Source organism: Elephas maximus, chromosome 3 (genome assembly GCF_024166365.1).
Source record: "Elephas maximus indicus isolate mEleMax1 chromosome 3, mEleMax1 primary haplotype, whole genome shotgun sequence".
NCBI classification, from domain to species: Eukaryota; Metazoa; Chordata; class Mammalia; order Proboscidea; family Elephantidae; genus Elephas; species Elephas maximus.
In genome coordinates, this window is record NC_064821.1 from 87,272,103 (window position 1) to 87,296,827 (window position 24,725).

Here is a 24,725-nt window from a genome sequence, read left to right on the forward strand (position 1 = left end):
GTCTTTGGATGAGCATAGGTGTTTGATTTTTAGGAGCTCCCAGTTATCTGGTTTCTCTTCTGTATCATTTGTAATGTTTTGTATACTGTTTATGCCATGTATTAGGGCTCCTAGCATTGTCCCTATTTTTTCTTCCATGATCTTTATTGTTTTAGATTTTATATTTAGGTCTTTGATCTGTCTTGAGCTAGTTTTTGTGCATGGTGTGAGGTATCGGTCTTGTTTCACTTTTTTGCAGTTTTATATCCAGTTATGCCAGCACCATTTTTTTTTTATTTGTTAAAAAGACTGTCTTTTTCCCATTTAACTAACTTTGGCCCTTTGTCAAATATCAACTGCTCATATGTGGATGGATTTATGTCTGGGTTCTCAATTCTGTTCCATTGGTCTATGTATCTGTTGTTGTACCAGTACCAGGCTGCTTTGACTACTGTGGCAGTATAATAGGTTCTAAAATCAAGTAAAGTGAGGCCTTCCACGTTGTTCCTCTTTTTCAGTAATACTTTACTTACCTGAAGCCTCCTTCCCTTCCATATGAAGTCGGTAATTTGTTTCTCCATCTCATTAAAAAATGTCATTGGAATTTGGATCAGAATTGCACTGTATCTGTAGATTGCTTTTGGTGGAATAGACATTTTTACAATGTTAAGTCTTCCTATCCATGAGCAAGCTATATTTTTCCACTTATGTAGGTCTCTTGTGGTTTCCTGCAGTAGTGTCTTGTAGTTTTCTTTGTATAGGTGTTTTATGTCTCTGGTAAGATTTAATCCTAAGTATTTTATCTTCTTGGGGGCTACTGTAAATGGTATTGATTTGGTGATTTCCTCTTTGATGTTCTTTTTGTTGGTGTAGAGGAATCCAACTGATTTTTTTATGTTTATCTTGTATCCTGATATTCTGCTGAACTCTTCTGTTAGTTCCAGTAGTTTTCTTGAGGATTCTTTAGGGTTTCCTGTGTATAAGATCATGTCAAATAAAGATACTTTTACTTCTTCCTTACCAATCTGGATGCCCTTTATTTCTTTATCTAGCTTAACTGCTCTGCCTAGGACCTCCAGCACAATGTTGAATAAGAGTGGTGATAAAGGGCATCCTTGTCTGGTTCCCGATCTCAAGGGGAATGCTTTCAGACTCTCTCCATTTAGGATGATGTTTGCTGTTGGCTTTGTATAAACGCTCTTTATTACGTTAAGGAATTTTCAGAAGAATGGAATTTTAATGATGGGTTTGCTAGATTGGCTCTGGGTTATGATTAGGTTTAATGCAGTGCCTGTCACACTAAAGCCTCACCCTGGGGTGTTCCTAAAGGACAGTGGTAAAGGAAAATCCTTCCAGTGGGCAGAACTGAGCAGTGTGTCTGTTCATTTTGCCTTCAAAGAAAGATGCTCAGAGATACAGATCTATGTTGACTTATGGTTAGAGGCTAATAATTTTCTGGATGTGTGGTCAGAGACTTGACTGGAAAATTATAACAAAGAGATCTGAGGAAGAGGTATGTGGAAAGACTTCTCTGAATGAACACAGAGTGTGAAGATCTTTATGTCTTATATGAATGCTTACCAAAGAGTAAACTCAGCAGAGAAGGATCTTAATAATCAGGTGGTCAAGATGATCCATTCTATGAAATTATTTGTGTAAATATTAAACCACGTTTTTCTTCCTCTCACCCATTTAACGTAAGATATTATGCTTTTTATTATGCTAGTAGTAGTTAACATAAAACTCAGTTTTTAAGTTACAGGATATCAAAGGGAATGTGTGGCTCAGCTAAAAAAGGAATGAACATCACTCAAAGACAGATAAAGTAACTGAGAGATGCATGTTAGGAAGAAGCAAAATTTTGCTAATGTCTTTATTTGAAAGCTAAGTATATTTAAAAGGGGTGTGTATGGATGCTAACTAAATAAGGGGTGGTCCATGGGGGCTTTGTATTATGTTGATTTATCTAAGCTGTAACTACACTTCCCTGAATTCCCTTCTCTTTTTGGTTCCTAATTAGCACTGACCACAAAAGAATTTGGAAGATGGAAGTGATGCAGCAGCCATACTTCTTACACTCTGAAGGTCAGTATAAGGAACCAGGAACTGGGCTAGTATGTGTATACTATTACTGATCTGCTTGTTCATCTAGTTGGCATGGGGGAGTAACTGAAAGAGCAGCAACTCCAGCTTCTCTGAGTCTTGGGCCAAGAACAGGTGCAGTTCCGTGGTAAAGAGTGCCAGCTTCTCCTGCAAAAGTTACCCACAGCATTGAAGCTGGAGGTAGTGAGTGACAGATATAGGTTCCAGTTTGTCCTCACATATTTCATATTTGTGGGTCCCAGTTTGTTCTGGTTCTTACCCATACCCAGCTTTCCTTTCCAACTGCCAGGATGGCTGACTTACTGTGGTTTTAGGCTCAACACTAGAGGCTGAGGGAACAGCATGCATAGATTGCTCCACTAGCTCCTACAACTGTATAAAGTTCCAACATCTAAAATAAATTCCTTATTCTATATCACTAGCAGCAGTTCTGATCAAACCCTGATGGATACACATGATAGAATATTCAAAAGCTACTAAAGGGAATATATTAAAGCATAAACTCCCTCTCATTCTTGCCCCAAAACCACCCAGTTTCCCTTTCCGCCAGTTTCCCTTCCTGGAGGCAAACACTGTTACTAGTGTCTTAAGTATCTTTTGGGTGATATTCTACAGTATATATATGTGTAATATTAAATACACATGTATATAATTATTGGGTATACTTAAAAACAATAAATGGCAACATACTATATACACAATTTTGCATCTTGCTTTCTTTACACATAATTAAAAAAAAATTAATGTGCTTTAAGTGAAAGTTTACAAATCAAGTCAGTCTCTCATACAAAGATTTATATACACCTTGCTATATACTCAACCATTTCAAGAGGTAGCAGATGATCAGGAACCAATGGTATTAAAGGAAGAAGTCCAAACTGCTCTGAAGGCATTGGCTAAAAACCAGGCTCCAGGAATTGAGGAATATCAATTGAGATGTTTCAACAAATGGATGCAGCACTGGAGGTGCTCACTCATTTATGACAAGATATATGGAAGACAGCTTCCTGGCCAACTGACCGGAAGAGATTCATATTTATGCCTATTCCCAAGAAAGGTGATCCAACCGAATGTGGAAATTATAGAACAATATCATTAATATCACACGCAAACAAAATTTTCCTGAAGATCATTCAAAAATGGCTGCAGCAGTATATCAACAGGGAATTGTCAGAAATTCAGGTCAGTTTCAAAAGAGGACAGGGAACCAGTGATATCGTTGCTAATGTCAGATGGATCCTGGCTGAAAGCAGAGAATACTAGAAGGACGTTTACCTGTGTTTTATTGACTATGCAAAGGCATTTGACTGTGTGGATCATAACAAATTATGGATACCATTGTGAAGAATGGGAATTCCAGAATGCTTAATCGTGCTCATGAGGAACCTTTACATAGATCAAGAGGCAGCTGCTCAGACAGAACAAGGGGATACTGATGGGTTTAAAGTCAGGAAAGGTGTGCATCAGGGTTGTATCCTTTCACCATATCTATTCAATCTGTATGCTGAGCAAATAATACGAGAAGCTGGACTGTATGAAGAACGGGGCACCAGGATAGGAGGAAGACTTATTAACAACCTGCGTTATGCAGATGACACAATCTTGCTTGCTGAAGGTGAGAGGACTTGAAGCACTTACTAATGAAGATCAAAGACCACAGCCTTCAATACGGATTGCACCTCAACATAAAGAAACCAAAAATCCTCACAACTGGACCAATAAGCCACATCACGATAAATGGAGAAAAGACTGAAGTTGTCAAGGATTCCACTTTACTTGGATCCACAATCAACATCCATGGAAGCGGCAGTCAAGAAATCAAATGACGCATTGCATTGGGTAAATCTGCTGCAAAGGACCTCTTTAAAGTGTTGAAAAGCAAAGACATCACCTTGAAGACTAAGGTGTGCCTGACAATTGCATCATATGTATGTGAATGCTGGACAATGAATAAGGAAGACCAAAGAGGAATTGACTCCTTTGAATCGTGGTGTTGGCAAAGAATATCGAATATACCATGGACTGCCAAAAGAACGAACAAATCTGTCTTGGAAGAAGCGCAACCAGAGTGCTCCTTAGAAGCAAGGATGATGAGGCTGCATCTTACATACTTTGGACATGTTGTCAGGAGGGATCAGTCCCTGGAGAAGGACATCATGCTTGGCAAAGTACAGCGTCAGCGGAAAAGAGAAAGACCCTCAACGAGGTGGACTGACACAGTGGCTGCAACAATGAGCTCAAGCATAACAATGATTGTAAGGATGGCCCAAGACCGGGCAGTGTTTCGTTCTGTTGTGCACAGGGTCACTATGAGTCGAAACTGACTTGATGGCACCTAACAACAACAACAACATCATATACTTCTAGCTGCTCTCCCCCAATAAGACAGCACACTCCTTCTCTCCACCCTGTATTTCCATGTCCACTCAGCCAGCTTCTGTCTCCCTCTGCCTTCTCATCTCCCCCCAGACACACACATAATATTTTTTGAGATAATTTTATATCAGCTCATATGGCGCTGCCTTGTCCTTCTTATATTGAAGATTTTTTTTAAAACAATTCTTCCCTTTGACTTTAACACTAATACATGTTCATATTAAAATATAAAAAAAGCATAAAAGTGAAAAAGCAAACAAGCCAACCTGAAATCCTATTACTATTAACATTTTAGAGTATCCTCTGCCTCATTTTCTTCTGCACATATATATATACATGCACATACACACACACATATATGCACGTTGTTGCTGTTGTTACGTGCCGTTGAGTTGATTTTTGAAGTGTAGCGATCCCATGTGACAGAGCAGAACTGCCCCATAGTGTTTTCTAGGCTGTAATCTTTATGGGAGCAGATCACCAAGTCTTTCTCCAGTGGAGCTGCTGGATGGGTTTGAACCACCAACCTTTTGGTCAGCAGCTGAGCACTTAAATACAAAAAAATGGTGCCATTGAGTCGATTTCTATTCAGAGCCCTTAGGATTTTAAAAAATAATATTGAGGTCTTCCACACACATATACACAAACACAGACGTGCAAAAGCATACAAAATATACACATAAGGACAGAGCACTCATGATCAGCTGAATTTACGTATGAGAGGGATGAAATGTGACATCTTTCAAGGGCTTGAAAGGATTTTTTTTTTTTTGGTCTTTCTTGGATTCTTTTTTTTTTTTTTTTCAATTTTTTTTGTACTTTAGATGAAGGTTTACGGAACAAACTAGCTTCTCATTAAACAATTAATATGTATATTGTTTCGTGACATTGGCTGCCATCTCCATGACATGTCAGCACTTCAGCCTTCTCGATCTTGGGTTCCCTATTACCAGTTTTCCTGTCCCCTCCTGCCTTCTTGTCCTTGCCCCCAGGCTGGTGTGCCCATTTAGTCTCGTTTTGTTTTATGGGCCTGTCTAATCTTTGGCTGAAGGGTGAACCTCAGGAGTGACTTCATTACTGAGCTAAAACGGTGTCCATGGGCCATACTCTCAGGGTTTCTCCAGTCTGTCAGACCAGTAAGTCCGGTCTTTTTTTTTTTTTTTTTCCTGAGTTAGAATTTTGTTCTACATTTTTCTCCAGCTCTGTGCGGGACTCTCTATTGTGGTCCCTGTCACAGCAGTCGGTCGTAGTAGCCAGGCACCATCTAGTTGTGCTGGACTCTGTCTGGTGGAGGCTGTAATACCTGTGGTCCATTAGTCATCTGGACTAATCTTGAAAGGATTTTTTGAATCAAATTTAAATGACATGAGAGGCAAAAACCAAGGTGCTAGAAAAAGGCAGGCAAAAGAAATAATTTGGTTTATCTTAAAGATTGAGAGGAAGATGAAGTTGACCCAGCTCCTACCAACAGCTTAGTCCCCATAGGGCCATGAAGCAAATAACAATGCCACCTCAAAACTGAACAGCTCTTCAGATTCTGCAAATCACTTTCCCATGCTTGAATTATAATAACCCTCACTAGTCTGAGAAACACTATTCTTTTGGGAAAAAAGAAAAAGGAGGGTGGTGGGGCAGGGGGGAGGCTTAGAATAATAAAATCAATCAAGAACTGAACTAAATACCCTGAAAGGGTGAATACCCACATATAACAACAGATATCACCCAACTACTTTCTAGGTATTTCCATGATTAGTTAACTGACTCTAGTTTCCACAAGGGGACAACATTGTTTTCACTTTGAAGTGAAGAGACTAAAAATATCAATAGGCCCAAAAGCAGCTCGAGTAAACTTGTGGATAACAGACCCTGAAGATGTCTAGGAAAGAAGACTGTATTCATTTCCTGTGGCTTAAAACAACAGAAATTTATTCTCTTATGGTTTTGGAGGCCAGAAATTTGAAATCAGTTATCACTGAAAGAAAATCAAGGTGTCAGCAGGGACACATTCCCTCTGGAGGCTCTAGGGTAGAATCTTTTCCTTGCCTCTCCCAGCTTTTGATGGCTGCTGGCACTCCTTGACTTGTGGCCACATCACTCCAACCTCTGATTCTATCTTCACACCACCTTCTATGTGTGTGGTATCAAATCTCCCACTGCATTTTTCTTATGGTGACACTTGTGACGGCATTTAGGGCCCACATGGGCAACCCAAAATTATTTCTTTATTGCAAGATCCTTAACTTAATCACATCTGTAAAGTCCCCTTTTCCAAATACAGTAAAATTTACAGGTTCCATGGATTAGGAGGGGGACATTTTTCAGTCTACCACAGAGACCGCTCTGGGACTCTCTTTGACCCTTCTTCAAGGCTCACTGCTGCTCTAGTTAGAAGCTAGATGAACTAGGGACTGTTCCAGAGTGGCACTGTTCCTGCTTTAAGGGGACTGGCAAAATACAGGCGAGGCATGAATGCTATCAGGAAAGGAGCTCTGCCTGGGATTTAGACCCTGTTTCAAAACAGAAGAGAGGTAATATGATGTATTTCCATAGGTTTTTCTCTTCCTCTGTCTTTCCGTCCTACAGTGACAGTGTTATTCTAGAGGGGTTCCACATTCCTGCCTACTTTACATCTGGGATTTCTACACAGATTATAATTGATTGAGTGGCAGCCCCCCAAAAGATATATCCACCCAGAGCCTGTGAATGTGACCTTATTTGGAAAAAGCATCTTTGCAGATGTAATTAAGTTAAGGATCTCAGAGATGAAATCATCCTAGAATACCTGGGTGGGCTCTAAATCCAATGAGAAGTGTGCTTATAAGAGATGACAGACACAGAGGATAAGACCATGTGAAATTAGAGGCAGAGATTCAAGTCATGCAGCTCTAAGTCAAGGATTGCCAGCAGCCACCAGAAGCTAGGAGAAAGACGTGGAATGGATTTTCTCTCAGAGCCTCTAGAAGGAACCAACCCTGCTGACACCTTCATTTTGGACTTCTGAACTGTGAAAGAATAGATTTCTGTTGTTTTAAGCCACCCAATTTGTGGTAATTTGTTATGGAAGCCCTAGAAAACTAATACGGATTTTGGTACCAGGAGTGGGGTCTGCATAGGCAAGTCCAAAATCTGTAAGGCAGGCCAGCAGACTGGAAATTCTTGGGCGAAAAGCAGCTGACAATGTAGGCCACAGGCAGGATTTCTTCTTCCTCAGGGAAACCTCAGTAATCTCCTTTTCTTAAAGTCAATAGGCTGTTGATGTTAACCACATCTACAAAACACCTTCAGAAAAACATCTAGATTAGTGTTTGATTGAATAACTGGGTACTTTACCATGTTGTTGTTGTTAGGTGCCATCGAGCTGGTTCTGACTTACCGAGATCCTATGTACAACAAAATGAAATGCTGCCCGGTCCTGCACCATCCTCACAATTGTTGCTATGTTTGAGCCCATTGTTGTAGCCGCTGTGTTAATCCATCTCATTGAGGGTCTTCCTCTTTTTTGCTGACCCTCTACTTTACCAAGCATGATGGCCTCCTCCAGGGACTGGTCCCTCCTGACAACACATCCAAAGTACGTGAGATGAAGTCGCGCCATCCTCACTTCTAAGGAGTATTCTGGCCGTACTTCTTCCAAGACAGATTTGTTCATTCTTCTAGCAGTTCATCGTATACTCAATATTCTTCGCCAACACCATAATTCAAAGGCATCAATTCTTCAGTCTTCCTTATTCACTGTCCAGCTTTCACGTGCATATGAGGCAACTGAAAATGCCATGGTTTGGGTCAGGTATACGTTAGTCCTCAAAGTGACATCTTTGCTTTTTAACAGTTTAAAGAAGTCTTTTGCAGCAGATTTGCCCAATGCAACATGTCACCTGAATTCTTGACTGCTGTTTCCAAGGGTGTTGATTGTGGATTTAAGTAAAATGAAGTCCTTGACAACTGTAGCCTAGCCAAGTTGACACATAAAACTATCACACAGACTGACAGAAACCACATGTTTAACATGTAACACAGGAGTCAGAGAAACCCTCCTAGGCAGGATTACAAAGCTGCTCACTGTCCCTGCCACCCCAACCCAGAGTGCTGGAACCTGCCGAGGCTTGGAATGCTCCCACGAGTCCTCTAGACAGCCATCCACACAGCCCCTACGCAAGAACGAGTCCAGATAACAGAGCTGCCTCTCTCAAGTTATTCTTCTAAGCTTCTTGGCTTATTATGTTCGAAGAATTTAATAAAAAAGATTTAGCACCTTCTACAGAATACTGGATGAAAAATGACACATTAATTTGCTGAAAAACTCCAGATACTTACATATCAACTGCACTTCATTCTGGTCCCACTGGTCTAGCTAATGTGTACCTTTCAGCAGGTCCACCTTTCAGTCCTTGAATCTTCTGGGAAGACCAAACAACATCATTGCTGTCTCAGGTCCAGTTCCAAGCTGGTTGTGTACGCAGTGGTCAGAGTCAAAGGCACAGTGAAGGATCATCAGGGGTTCATTCCTCAAAACTTGGTTCTAGTTATTGCATGGCTAGAGTTACACCAAACTCAAAAGATATTATAAGATAACCTTGCTCAGGCACTCCTTACACTTTGTGGTTCAACAGCTGGGTAAATAAATTTCTTCTAAGTAACAGATATGTGGTAGATACTGGGTTGTACTAGACATATGATACTGAATGAAACACAGCTCTGATCAACTGATCAGTTTATTGTTTACAAGCCCCTAAAACCTCCTCTTTGCTTACATATATTAAACTTTTCACATATCCTATGCTTCAGCAAAACCGAGTAACTCAATATTCCCTGTATATAGCTTTTGCTTTCTCTTCTCTGTACCTTTACTCATGTGGTTTCTTTTGGAGTGCCTACCTCTACCCATGTGCACCCATTATTCCCAACATGTATAAATCCTTAAAGCCCCAGCCTCAAATGACATTTTCCTCTTAAAATTCTCTCTGATTTTCCTAATCTGGTGAGATTTTTTTCCTTTAAATACAGAATTTTATCAGAAAATTTCTTATAGTACTAATGATGTCCTAGTCTACATTGCATATTATCTTATCTCCTCTTTTAGAAAATTGATCATTATATCAGCACAGTGCCTAGAACAATGCTTACACAGCAGGCACTTAATAAATACTTACTGAATAAGAGAAATAGACTCATCAGAAACAAATGCTAGGAGACTTCAGGGGGGTCTTGATGAATTTGGGTGTACTTCATAATATTCCTGATGAGTTCAGGAGTTGGCAAGCTTAGGTATATAGAAAGGAGTGGGAAAATAAAGCAGAAATGGGGCTAACTAATGAACAGACACTTAAGGCCAACTATAAAAGTTAAGCTAACTACAGTCAGGTGGCAGCTATAATCTAGCTATGCTTCTCCCAAACCTAATCTACTCCCACATAGCTTCAGAGAGAGCAAATAAGACCCTTAGGGACTCAATTTCTCCCAAATTAAACTATCCTTTTTCAAACACTCCTTCTCTTTCTTCTAGTCCTATCTCTTTCTTGCAATGCAGCCAAATTTTCAAGAGACATTTGCTATCTAATCTGATATCACTATTTCATCATCTTGTTATCCATTTCAAAAAGGTCACTAATGACTTCCATTTTAGTAAAATACAGCAATCAATTTTAAATCATCTTACCTAACTTCACGGCAACATTCAACACTACTACCACTCCTTCATTCTGGTTTCTATGACTTATATTTTCTTGGCTTTCCTTATCTCTCTCTTCTCTAAGCTTCCTTTGAAAGCTCATGATCTAAGCCTGATACTGATCCTCTTTCCTTCTCATTTTTTGCTCCCTTCCTAGGTGATTTCATCCATGTCCATGTCTTCAGTCACCATCTATATATCAATAATTCCAAATTTATATCGTAGGCACAGTCCTATCCTCTGTATTCCAAGTCTATATGTAAAACTTACCACTGACATCTTCACTGGATGTCTCAAATGCACCTCAAACTCAACATCTCCTAAACTGAACTTTAGATCTCCCCTTTACACACCCAGTGTTCCCTATCTCACTACCCATCTTTTTGCTGAAACCAGATATGAGTCATTCTTGATACGTTTTTGCCTCTCAACCTCAAGGTTCAATCAAACACCAAGTCCTCAGATTTTACCTCTTAATTTATCCAGTTTTTTCCATCTCTACTGTCAACACACAATTTGAATTACTATTATTTCTCACCTGAATTACTACAATACCCTCCCTTACCTTGTCTTTCTACATCCTCTCTTACCAATCTCCAATCCATTCTCCACGCTGCATCCAGATTTCTCTTTTCAAAAGGAAAATTTGATTATTTCATTCCCCTACTTAAAACCCTTCGGTATTTAGGACAGTGGTAAACTGTTTTAAAAAATGGTTACAATTATTCCCCTCTCTGAATTCACACCCCTCTGCAAAGTGACTGTGCAGCTCCTCCCATTAAAAAGGTGAAGTCTATTTCCCCACCCCTTGAATCTGGGCTGGCCTTGTGACTTGTTTTGACCAAATGAGTGTGGCAGAAATCACATTGTTCCAGCCCCTTCTTTAATGGAAAACAGTAAAAAGTTTCAGCTCTGCCCATAAAAACTCCATCCTAGAGTACATCTGAATACAATTTGACATTCTAGAGCCACTAATGTCCTCTTTTAACAAATTTACTGGGCTCCTACTATATGTTAGGCCATGTGTTAGATCCTAGGGTTACAAAGACAAGTAAAATATAATCATTGTCCTTATGTAACTTATAGTCTAGAGCAATAAAGGCTAGATGTTATCACAGACATTGCTACAGTGTACAGGAGAGCACAGAGGAAGAAGGATCAATTCTGCTTAGGACAGGGAGGGTCAGAAAAAGCTTCAGAGAGAAGTGATGCTTGAGCTGAGTCTTGAAAGTAGAGCAGGTATTTATCTAGTGAGAGAAGGGTAATCTTGATTGAAGGAGTGCCAAGAATGGTGTAAGCAAAAAAACAGAGGCATTAAAAGGAATGCAGAAGTCAGAAAGCCATAAGAAACTCTCTATAACTACATGGTGGAGTGTTGACTATGGGGTTTTGTTAGAGAAATGGTGAGATATAAGGCTGGAGGGGTAAGCATGGTCAGATAACTGAAGGCCTTATGAATCTGCACTTTATCCTATAAGCAATGTGGTCATAGGTTTAGGATAAAGAGCTAGCAGAAAGCAAGTTGAAAATTCTGGAGATTGTTGGAAAAACTGATAGGGCAAAGTTACAGGGGAGACAGAGGGTAATGGGGTAAAAGGCATAAATGAAGGGATATCCTCAAATAAAAGGAGGGACATCTCTTTCTCTAAGGCCAGAGAAAAGGAAGTGAACGTAGACGTGGGAAAGTCGTAAGCAGGGGTAGTATGCTGGGTAAATCTATCTGTTAGTCAGGATTTTCTCCCAAAAACAAGAGGCTCGAGTTGAAAGAAATGGAGAAAAAGCCTTGAGTTGCAAGACTGAAGGATTCTGCGTGGAAAATACTAAACGATGCAGGAAGCATCAAAAGAAGATGGAAGGAATACACAGAGTCAATGTACCAAAAAGACTTGGTCAACATTCAACCATTTCAGGAGACAGCATATGACCAAGAATCAATGGTACTGAAGGAAAAAGTCCAAGCTGCACTGAAGCAACTGGCAAAAAACCAGGCTCCACGAATTGATGGAATGTCAACTGAGATGTTTTAACAAATGGATGCAGTGCTGGAAGTGCTCACTCATCTATGCCAAGAAATTTGGAAGACAGCTACCTGGCCAACTGACTGAAGAGATCCATATTAGTACCCATTCCAAAGAAAGGTCATCCAACAGAATGCAGAAATTATCAAACAATATCATTAATATCCCACACAAGTAAAATTTTGCTCAAGATCAGTCAAAAGTGGTTGTAGCAGCACATCAACAGAGAACTGCCAGAGGTTCAAGGCGGATTCAGCAGAGGATGTGGAATGAGGGATGTCATTGCTGATGTCAGATGTATCTTGGCTGAAAGCAGAGAATACCAGAAAGATGTTTACCTGTATGTTTTACTGACTATGCAAAGGCATTCGACTGTGTGGATCATAACAAATTAAGGATAACATTGCAAAGAATGGGAATTCCAGAATGCTTAATTGTGCTCATACAACCTGCACTTAGACAAAGAGGCAATTGTTTTGAACTGAACAAGGGGATACTGCGTGGTTTAAATTCAGGAAAGGTGTGGGTCATGGATGTATCTTTTCACCACACTTATTCAATCTGTATGCTGAGCAAATAAATCTGAGAAGCTGGACTATATGAAGAAGAATGTGGCATCAGGAGTGGAAGAAAACTCATTAACAACCTGCGATATGCAGATGACAAAACCTTCCTTGTTGAAAATGAAGAGGTCTTGAAGTGCTTACTGATGAAGATCCAAAACCATAGCCTTCAGTATGGATTATAGGTCAACATAAAGAAAACAAAAATGCTCACAACTGAACCAATAATCAACAATATGATAAACAAAAATATTAAAGTTGTAAAGAAGTTCATTTTACTTGAATCCACAATCAAGACCCATGGAAGTAGCAGTCAAGAAATCAAACGATGCATTACACTGGGCAAATGTGCTACAAAAGATCTCTTTAAAGTGCTAAAAAAGCAAAGATGTCACTTTAAGGACTAAGGTGCACCTGACCCAAGCCATGATGTTTTCAATAGCCTCATATGCATGTGAAAGCTGGACAATGAATAAGAACAACAGGAGAAAAATCGATGCCTTTGAATTATGGTGTTGGCGAAGAACATTGAATGTATATACCACAGACTGCCAGAAGAACTAACAAATCTGTCCTGGAAGAAGTACAGCCAGAATGCTCATTAGAAGCAAGGATGGCGAGACTTTGTCTCACATGCTTTGGACTTGTTATCAGAAGGGACCGGTCCCTGGAGAAGGCCATCATGCTCGGTAGAGTAGAGGGCCAGTGAAAAAGAGAATAACCCTGAACGAGATAGACTGACACAGTGACTGCAACAATGGGCTCAAGCATAACAACGATTGTGAGGATGGCGCATAAGACTGGACAGCAGTGCTTTCTTTTGTACATAGTGTCGCTGTGAGCTGGAACTCGACAGCACCTAACAACAAGAACATAACTTCATAGAAATGCAAGTTAAAAGTCTGGAAGAGTAAGAATAAAGTCTTAGTGCCTGTGCTGGGCAAAATACCTTGGGAAAGATTCTTGATCCTAACTCCCACAAAGTCCTGGCCACACCTCCAAGCTGCAAATTAGAGAAGTACTTTAGGAATTAGGGTGGTTAGTAACAATGGGGTACTAATTTAGATAAATAGCATTTCAAGATTTTCCATACTATTGGGGAAATAATCAAAAGTGTGAGCCCATTTCTTACCACTGCCAGAAATACATGATCTTTGAGGTCTTGATTTAAGTCCTTCTCTCCTCAGATATAAACGTCTAAATCTTCCAAGATGAACGTGTGAACATTTTGTTTCATTTTTAAAAGATTTCCTTTAGAAGCTTGTTTTAATATTTTCATTACCCTTCCAGTAAAAAGCCTTGACTAGTATTCAAAAGAAAACAATATAACATTGGGGGAAAACTACATGATTTTCTTATTAAATACTGGCACAAAGCCCTTTTACTTATGAATTATGAAAAACACATGTCTATCAGAAATAAAACAGGAATTTTAGAGCTCGAAGAGGGGTCTTTAAAGAACAACTAAGCCAACCCCCTTATTTTTCAGCTGGAGAAATTGAGGCTTACAGAAACAAAGTGTTTTGGTCAAGGTCACATGGCTGGTTTGTAGGAGTCTCAGGATTCGAACCCAAGTTCTCTGAACTTGAACTTCTGGTACACTGTTCTTTCTACCAGCAGTACTCCTTCCACTACACATTGCCTCTCCAAGTAAAAAAATGCATCAGGTTATCTTCAGAGGATATTTATTTCTGAGCCTACTACTTTAAGAGGCTAAAATAAGTTGATGTTTTTAAAAAAAAAAGTAAAAAACATTTGAGAGTTTTCAATGGTTTATCAACTTACTGCCTTAAGAAAAACAACAAAAAACTCTGGACTTGTAGGTGGGAGTAGAATGCCTGGGAAGTTATTGAAAGTTAGTATCTTACTTCTTATTGACTTGAAGGTAGTATCAAGTTATTGATAACTCAGAAAGATAAAGTATACAAAAGAGTTCAGGAGGCAAAGGCTGAAAAAAGAGGAAGATCATAGTCCATCTAAAATGAAGGGAAGAATATCACTTTATGACTCTTCAAGGAGCCCTGCAATCCCTGTGAAAAACACCCTAGGTCTAAGCCAGGAGCAGAAAATAAATAAATGCCTGGGAGTTCCTGCAAAGAGCCATCTGAGTCTGAGAGGGTGGTGGTTGTTTTTATTACTAAGAAAGGTCATTCCTAGAACCTCCACTCCTACATGATGGCCCTTGCCTCATACAAATGAGTCTCAGAAACAAGAATGTTTAGTCTAGAATATGGCAGCATACCTCACATGTGTAAGGTCCCTAACATGCTCATTTCCTAGGTAGTATTCACTGTAATTATTTGCTCATTTGTCCTCAATACTAGGTCCTGCAGGTCTCAGTGGAGAAATAAAAAAAGCAGTTTTGTAGTTTTGAGGCTTTTGAGGTGTGATCTGGAGGTACTGAAGTAGTAGAGGCACTATACTAAGCATCTTAAAATAAACTTCCTATTGGTGGTTATTGGTGGTGCTGCCAGAAAGGCACTGAAAAGCCTATGGCAATGCTGCTGCCAAGGGAACCTTTTCAGTGGCATTCAGGCAGCTCTTGGGGGTACCGCATTCAAGCTCATTTCTAGAACGGACAAGTATACAGGTACATGATCTTAAGGGCCCTGCTCCAGGGAAACCCTGCTCTTTCCTCCTGCATTAGTCACCATGCAGTCAGCAGTGTGACTGATAGGCCTTAGGCACTCTTCACTTACTTTTATCCTTGGAAAACAATAAACTGACCCTTAAGATTCCTACCTTCCTTCACATGCAGGAAAGGTGCCATGCTTTGTCCAAATTCAATGAGGTCATGAGAATCTGGGCCCACTGGAGTAAAGTTGTGAGTGTTGCCTGATGACTTGCTGCAAAGACTGCCTCTGTACCTGACCAGAGGCTTGGCAGAACTCCTGCTCTAACAGGTGTGTTAGGCCAGCTCACCTCCCAGGAGCAAATATGGCTGAGGCCAAACCAAACAGAATATTCTCTTTGCAATCAAGCGAACACTTCATCCTCTCTCCCAGAAAGGAAGAAAACAAAATAGGATGTACATCTGATCTTGTCCTTTTTTCCTACAACCATTACAAAAGAATTTTTAAAACTAGGGCTTTCTGGCTTTCCCAGATACACAATGGCCAATAGGCTCTAGTCCCCAGCTTTGGAAATTCAGTTAAAAAAAAAAAAACAAACACACAAAAAGACAGGAAATGTTGTATTCTCATGCAAAAAGTGCTTGAAAATCTGAATGCAATTAGCTTTTAAGCACCACCTCCCTGGGGCCAGGAGAAGCACAATGCCCTAGAGGGTCATAGGAATGGGGGAAGAACATTTTTACAGCTTGTTTATTCATCCAGCCACCCTATTACAACCATACACCAAAGATCCTAAATCACTGGGGTGTGGATTACAAGTTAGAAAAATGGAGGGAAAAAAAATCTGCCAACAACCAAAATGCAACTTAGTCTTAGAAGAACTGGTAGAAGATTTGATCCCAGTGGCCCCAATGCTCACCCCAGGCTCAGAGTTCAAACTCCATGAGGCAAAAAGGACATCCTAGAAACTCCACTCACTCTTTAACGGCTATGCCTATCTTTGCTTTCATCAAGCCCGAGCCTTATTCTCTTTTGCAGAGAGATCACTGGGACTAAGGCATTTACAAACAGTCCACCATATAGAATTCTACCTAGTTCCTAAAACCCATCATCGAGTCAAATTTCAAATCACAGCAACCCTAGAGGACAGCAGAACTGCCCCATAGGGTTTCTAAGGCTATAAATCTTTACAGAAGCAGACTGCCACATCTTTCTCCTGTAGAGCAGCTGATGAATTCTGCCAGCCTTTCGAGCGCTTTACCACTGTGTCACCAGGGCTCCTTAGCTAGCTCTGGGAGGTTAAAAAGAAAGCAGAAGGTAGTTTCTATCCTCTGTTTCTACAGTTATGACTATAAAACCTATTAACCCATTGGCATCAAGTCAATTCTGACTAATAGCGACCCTATAGGACAGAGTAGAACTGCCCCATAGTTTCCAAGGGAACACCTGGTGGATTTGAACTGCCGATCTTTTTGGTTAGCAGCCGTGGCTCTTAACCACTATGCCACCAGGATGACTATATATACAGTTCTTACTATAGAAACATATGACTACTGGCTTCTAAGAACTAATGTTCTTAGATTGACAACACTAATATAAACCAAAGCATAAACATCAGTACTTGAAAGAAGCACAGAGGCGGGGCCAAGATGGCGGACTAGGTAGACGCTACCTCGGATCCCTCTTACAACAAAGACTCGGAAAAACAAGTGAATCAATCAAGTACATAACAATCTACGAACCCTGAACAACAAACACAGATTTAGAGACGGAAAATGAACAGATACGGGGAAGCAGCGATTGTTTTTGGAGCCTGGAGCCAGCGTCCCAGTCAGCGGATTTTCTGGAAAAACTAGTTTCCCAGTGATGGCTCGGAGGCAGCAGTCCATATCAAACCACATAAAGAAGCAGACCATGACAGCTTCTACAACCCCCCAAACAAAAGAATCAAAATCTTTCCCAAATGAAGATACAATCCTGGAATTATCAGATACAGAATATAAAAAACTAATTTACAGAATGCTTCAAACATCGGAAACGAAATAAGGCAAACTGCAGAAAAAGCCAAGGAACACACTGATAAAACTGTTGAAGAACTCAAAAAGATTATTCAAGAACATAGTGGAAAAATTAATAAGTTGCAAGAATCCATAGAGAGACAGCATGTAGAAATCCAAAAGATTAACAATAAAATTACAGAATTAGACAATGCAATAGGAAGTCAGAGGAGCAGACTCGAGCAATTAGAATGCAGACTGGGACATCTGGAGGACCAGGGAATTAACACCAACATAGCTGAAAAAAAATCAGATAAAAGAATTAAAAAAAATGAAGAAACCCTAAGAATCATGTGGGACTCTATCAAGAAGGATAACTTTGTGTGTGACTGGAGTCCCAGAACAGGGAGGGAGGACAGAAAACACAGAGAAAATAGTTGAAGAACTCCTGACAGAAAACTTTCCTGACATCACGAAAGACGAAAGGATATCTATCCAAGATGCTCATCGAACCCCATTTAAGATTGATCCAAAAAGAAAAACACCAAGACATATTATCATCAAACTCGCCAAAACCAAAGATAAAGTGAAAATTTTAAAAGCAGCCAGGGAGAAAAGAAAGGTTTCCTTCAAGGAAGAATCAATAAGAATAAGTTCAGACTACTCAGCAGAAACCATGCAGGCAAGAAGGGAATGGGACGACATATAGAGAGCACTGAAGGAGAAAAACTGCCAGCCAAGGATCATATATCCAGCAAAACTCTCTCTGAAATATGAAGGCGAAATTAAGATATTTACAGATAAACACAAGTTTAGAGAATTTGCAAAAACCAAACCAAAGCTACAAGAAATACTAAAGGATATTGTTTGGTCAGAAAACCAATAATATCAGATACCAGCACAACACAAGGTCAGAAAACAGAACATCCTGATATCAACTCAAATAGGGAAATCACAAAAACAAATAAAGATTAATTAAAAAAAAAAATACTTATAACAGGGAATCACGGAAGTCAATATATAAAAGATCACAATAATCAAAAAGAGGGACTAAATACAGGAGGCATAGAACTGCCATATGGAGAGTGATACAAGGCGATATAGAAAAATACAAGTTAGGTTTTTACTTAGAAAAATAGGGGTAAATAATAAGGTAACCACAAAGAGGTATAACAACTCCATAACTCAAGATAAAAGCCAAGAAAAACATAACGACTCAACAAACGTAAAGTCAAACACTACGAAAATGAGGATCTCACAATTTACTAAGAAAAACGTCTCAGCACAAAAAAGTATGTGGAAAAATGAAATTGTCAACAACACACATAACAAGGCATCAAAATGACAACACTAAACACTTATCTATCTATAATTATGCTGAATGTAAATGGACTAAATGTACCAATAAAGAGACAGAGAGTTTCGGACTGGATAAAGAAACACGATCCGTCAATATGCTGCCTACAAGAGACACACCTTAGACTTAGAGACACAAACAAACTAAAACTCAAAGGATGGAAAAAAATATATCAAGCAAACAATGAGCAAAAAAGAAGAGGAGTAGCAATATTAATTTCTGACAAAATAGACTTTAGACTTAAATCCACCACAAAGGATAAAGAAGGACACTACATAATGATAAAAGGGACAATTGATCAGGAAGACATAACCATATTAAATATTTATGCACCCAATGACAGGGCTGCAAGATACATAAATCAAATTTTAACAGAATTGAAAAGTGAGATAAACACCTCCACAATTATAGTAGGAGACTTCAACACACCACTTTCGGAGAAGGACAGGACATCCAGGAAGAAGCTCAATAGAGACACGGAAGACCTAATTACAACAATCAACCAACTCGACCTCATTGACTTATACAGAACTCTCCACCCAACTGCTGCAAAGTATACTTTTTTTTCTAACGCACATGGAACATTCTCTAGAATAGACCACATATTAGGTCATAAAACAAACCTTTGCAGAGTCCAAAACATCGAAATATTACAAAGCATCTTCTCAGACCACAAGGCAATAAAACTAGAGATCAATAACAGAAAAACTAGGGAAAAGAAATCAAATACTTGGAAACTGAACAATACCCTCCTGAAAAAAGACTGGGTTATAGAAGACATTAAGGAGGGAATAAGGAAATTCATAGAATGCAACGAGAATGAAAATACTTCCTATCAAAACCTCTGGGACACAGCAAAAGCAGTGCTCAGAGGCCAATTTATATCGATAAATGCACACATACAAAAAGAAGAAAGAGCCAAAAGCAGAGAACTGTCCCTACAACTTGAACAAATAGAAACTGAGCAACAAAAGAATCCATCAGGCACCAGAAGAAAACAAATAATAAAAATTAGAGCTGAACTAAATGAATTAGAGAACAGAAAAACAATCGAAAGAATTAACAAAGCCAAAAGCTGGTTCTTTGAAAAAATTAACAAAATTGATAAACCATTGGCTAGACTGACTAAAGAAATACAGGAAAGGAAACAAATAACCCGAATAAGAAACGAGAAGGGCCACATCACAACAGAACCAACTGAAATTAAAAGAATCATATCAGATTATTACGAAAAATTGTACTCTAACAAATTTGCAAACCTAGAAGAAATGGATGAATTCCTGGAAAAACACTACCTACCTAAACTAACACATTCAGAAGTAGAACAACTAAATAGACCCATAACAAAAAAAGAGATTGAAACGGTACTCAAAAAACTCCCAACAAAAAAAAACCCTGGCCCAGACGGCTTCACTGCAGAGTTCTACCAAACTTTCAGAGAAGAGTTAACACCACTATTACTGAAGGTATTTCAAAGCGTAGAAAATGACGGAATACTACCCAACTCATTCTATGAAGCCACCATCTCCCTGATACCAAAACCAGGTAAAGACATTACAAAAAAAGAAAATTACAGACGTATATCCCTCATGAACATAGATGCAAAAATCCTCAACAAAATTCTAGCCAATAGAATTCAACAACATATCAAAAAAATAATTCACCACGACCAAGTGGGATTTATACCAGGTATGCAAGGCTGGTTTAATATCAGAAAAACCATTCATGTAATCCAACACATAAATAAAACAAAAGACAAAAACCACATGATCTTATCAATTGATGCAGAAAAGGCATTTGACAAAGTCCAACACCCATTTATGATAAAAACTCTCACCAAAATAGGAATTGAAGGAAAATTCCTCAACATAATAAAGGGCATCTATGCAAAGCCAAGAGCCAATATCACTCTAAATGGAGAGAACCTGAAAGCATTTCCCTTGAGAACGGGAGCCAGACAAGGATGCCCTTTATCACCGCTCTTATTCAACATCGTGCTAGAAGTCCTAGCCAGGGCAATTAGGCTAGACAAAGAAATAAAAGGCATCCGGACTGGCAAGGAGGAAGTAAAATTATCTCTATTTGCAGATGACATGATCTTATACACAGAAAACCCTAAGGAATCCTCCAGAAAACTACTGAAACTAATAGAAGAGTTTGGCAGAGTCTCAGGTTATAAAATAAACATACAAAAATCACTTGGATTCCTCTACATCAACAAAAAGAACATCGAAGAGGAAATAACCAAATCAATACCATTCACAGTAGCCCCCAAGAAGATAAAATACTTAGGAATAAATCTTACCAGAGACGTAAAAGACCTATACAAAGAAAACTACAAAGTACCACCACAAGAAACTAAAAAGGACCTACTTAAGTGGAAAAACATACCTTGCTCATGGATAGGAAGACTTAACATAGTAAAAATGTCTATTCTACCAAAAGCCATCTATACATATAATGCCCTTCCGATCCAAATTCCAATGTCATCTTTTAAGGTGATAGAGAAACAAATCACCAACTTCATATGGAAGGGAAAGAAGCCTCGGATAAGCAAAGCATTACTGAAAAAGAAGAAGAAAGTGGGAGGCCTCACTCTACCTGATATCAGAAGCTATTATACAGCCACAGTAGTCAAAACAGCCTGGTACTGGTACAACAACAGGCACATAGACCAATGGAACAGAATTGAGAACCCAGATATAAATCCATCCACATATGAGCAGCTGATATTTGACAAAGGCCCAGTGTCAGTTAATTGGGGAAAAGATAGTCTTTTTAACAAATGGTGCTGGCATAACTGGATATCCTTTTGCAAAAAAATGAAACAGGACCCATACCTCACACCATGCACAAAAACTAACTCCAAGTGGATCAAAGACCTAAACATAAAGACTAAAACGATAAAGATCATGGAAGAAAAAATAGGGACAACCCTAGGAGCCCTAATACAAGGCATAAACAGAATACAAAACATTACCAAAAATGATGAAGAGAAACCCGATAACTGGGAACTCCTAAAAATCAAACACCTATGCTCATCTAAAGACTTCACCAAAAGAGTAAAAAGACTACCTACAGACTGGGAAAGAAGTTTCAGCTATGACATCTCCGACCAGCGCCTGATCTCTAAAATCTACATGATTCTGTCAAAACTCAACCACAAAAAGACAAACAACCCAATCAAGAAGTAGGCAAAGGATATGAACACACACTTCACTAAAGAAGATATTCAGGCAGCCAACAGATACATGAGAAAATGCTCTCGATCATTAGCCATTAGAGAAATGCAAATTAAAACTACGATGAGATTCCATCTCACTCCAACAAGGCTGGCATTAATACAAAAAACACAAAATAATAAATGTTGGAGAGGCTGCGGAGAGATTGGAACTCTTATACACTGCTGGTGGGAATGTAAAATGGTACAACCACTTTGGAAATCTATCTGGCGTTATCTTAAACAGTTAGAAATAGAACTACCATACAACCCAGAAATCCCACTCCTCGGAATATACCCTAGAGAAACAAGAGCCTTCACACAAACAGATATATGCACACCCATGTTTATTGCAGCTCTGTTTACAATAGCAAAAAGCTGGAAGCAACCAAGGTGTCCATCAACGGATGAATGGGTAAATAAATTGTGGTATATTCACACAATGGAATACTACGCATCGATAAAGAACAGTGACGAATCTGTGAAACATTTCATAACATGGAGGAACCTGGAAGGCATTATGCTGAGCGAAATCAGTCAGAGGCAAAAGGACAAATATTGTGTAAGACCACTATTATAAGATCTTGAGAAATAGTATAAACTGAGAAGAACACATACTTTTGTGGTTACGAGGGGGGGAAGGATGGAGGGAGGGAGGGAGGGAGAGGATTTCTTATTGATTAATCAGTAGATAAGAAGTGCTTTTTTTTTTTTTTTTTTTAAGAAGTGCTTTAGGTGAAGGGAAGGACAACACTCAATACATGGAAGGTCAGCTCAACTGGACTTCACCAAAAGCAAAGAAGTTTCCGGGATAAAATGAATGCTTCAAAGGTCAGCGGAGCAAGGGCGGGGGTTCAGGGACCATGGTTTAAGGGGACTTCTAAGTCAATTGGCAAAATAATTCTATTATGAAAACATTCTGCATCCCACTTTGAAATGTGGCGTCTGGGGTCTTAAATGCTAACAAGTGGCCATCTAAGATGCATCAATTGGTCTCAACCCATCTGGAGCAAAGGAGAATGAAGAACACCAAGGTCACATGACAACTAAGAGCCCAAGAGACAGAAAGGGCCACATGAACCAGAGACCTACATCATCCTGAGACCAGAAGAACTAGTTGGTGCCCGGCCACAATCGATGACTGCCCTGACAGGGAGCACAACAGAGAATCCCTGAGGGAGCAGGAGATCAGTGGGATGCAGACCCCAAATTCTCATAAAAAGACCATACTTAATGGTCTGGCTGTGACTAGAGGAATCCCGGCGGCCATGCTCCCCAGACCTTCTGTTGGCACAGGACAGGAACCATCCCCGAAGACAACTCATCAGACATGAAAGGGACTGGACAGTGGGTGGGAGAGAGATGCTGATGAAGAGTGAGCTAATTATATTAGGTGGACACTTGAGACTGTGTTGGCATCTCCTGTCTGGAGGGGGGATGGGAGGATAGAGAGAGTGGGAAGCTGGTAAAATTGTCACAAAAGGAGAGACTGGAAGGTCTAACTCATTAAGGGGAGAGCAAGTGGGAGTACGGAGTAAGATGTATGTAAACTTATATGTGACAGACTGACTTGATTTGTAAACGTTCACTTGAAGCTCAATAAAAGTTAATAAAAAAAAAAAGAAGCACAAATGAGTCAGACCCTGTAAAGAATTTAACCTTACCCACAGTAATGTGGTCTTGCCTTGTTTCCTTAGGAATTACTCTAAACTGTTGGAATTTCCTGAGTAGCTGAAGTGCCTTTGTTAATATAAACAACATTTGAGGATTTGTGCAAATGAGTGGGGGGAGGCTGGCCTCACCAGAAAGACTACCAAGTAGCCTGTTATCAGCTGACCTCAGGAAAGGAGGGGAGCATGATTTAGTCAATCACGCCTACATAATGAAGCCAATAAAGGCTCTGGACACGGAAGTCCCCAGAGCTTCCTGGTTGGTGAAAGACACCAATACATTTGGGAGGGTAGCACACCCTTTGTAGGACATGGAAGCTTTCTACTGGGAACCCTCCCAGACCTTGGGCCTAACCCCATAGGTCTCCCCTTTATGCTGATCCTGATTTGTATCCTTTTGCTATAATAAATCTGTAATTATTCGTACTTCCTGTGAGTTCTGTGAGTTGTCCCAGCAAATAATCAAACTCAAAGGAGTAACGGGAACCAGCAGGTGGAAGTGAGGAAGCCCAGGGGAGGCCCCCGAGATTACAGCTGGTATTTTGAAAGGGTAATAGGAAAACCCTCAATTTGTGGCCAGCAGGGTGTCACGTGGACTCTAGAGCTTGTGGCTGCTGTCTGCCTATTTGGCAGTCTGAAGGACAGTGTTCTTTTAACTTATGGGATCTGACCTTGCTCTGGGTGGCTACGGCCAGAGAGATGATTAAAAAGCGGGAAAGTGGGGATATGATTAATTCTTACATTTTGGGGATTGGATTTATGTTGATTTTTATCTACAAAGATCTCTTATTTCACATAGTAATTAATTCTTCTTTCTATATTCCAAAGGGCAGTACCCATTTAGAGTCTTCTAAATTTAGTAATAAACACTGTGATACTTTTTAGGTTTTAAATTTAAGTCTATTCTGCATACAGCTGTCATATTATTTTTGAAATTTAACCATTATTTCCTTCCTCAAAAATCTCTAATAGTTTTCTGCTATTCAAAGCCCTCTACTTTTGGACCAACTTCCCAGCCTTACCTCCTAGTGTTCCCAACAGGTACCTTCCATTTAGGCCAAAGTTTCCTGCTCACAGTTCCTAAATAAGCCTTGTATACACTGTCTCCGCATCTTTGGTTACAGCCTTCTCCCACATAGGGTTAGGTTTCCTACACCCCTTTCCACATTTGATCCAAATCCGTCCTTCAAGTTCGAACTCT

At 39.6% G+C, this 24,725-nt stretch overlaps 1 protein-coding gene across 1 annotated transcript in view; it reads right to left on the reverse strand.

Moving 5' to 3' along the window:
* EIF2B3 (eukaryotic translation initiation factor 2B subunit gamma) overlaps nucleotides 1-24,725 on the reverse strand; it is a 168,852-nt gene that overhangs the window by 58,950 nt on the left and 85,177 nt on the right. The window lies entirely within an intron of this gene.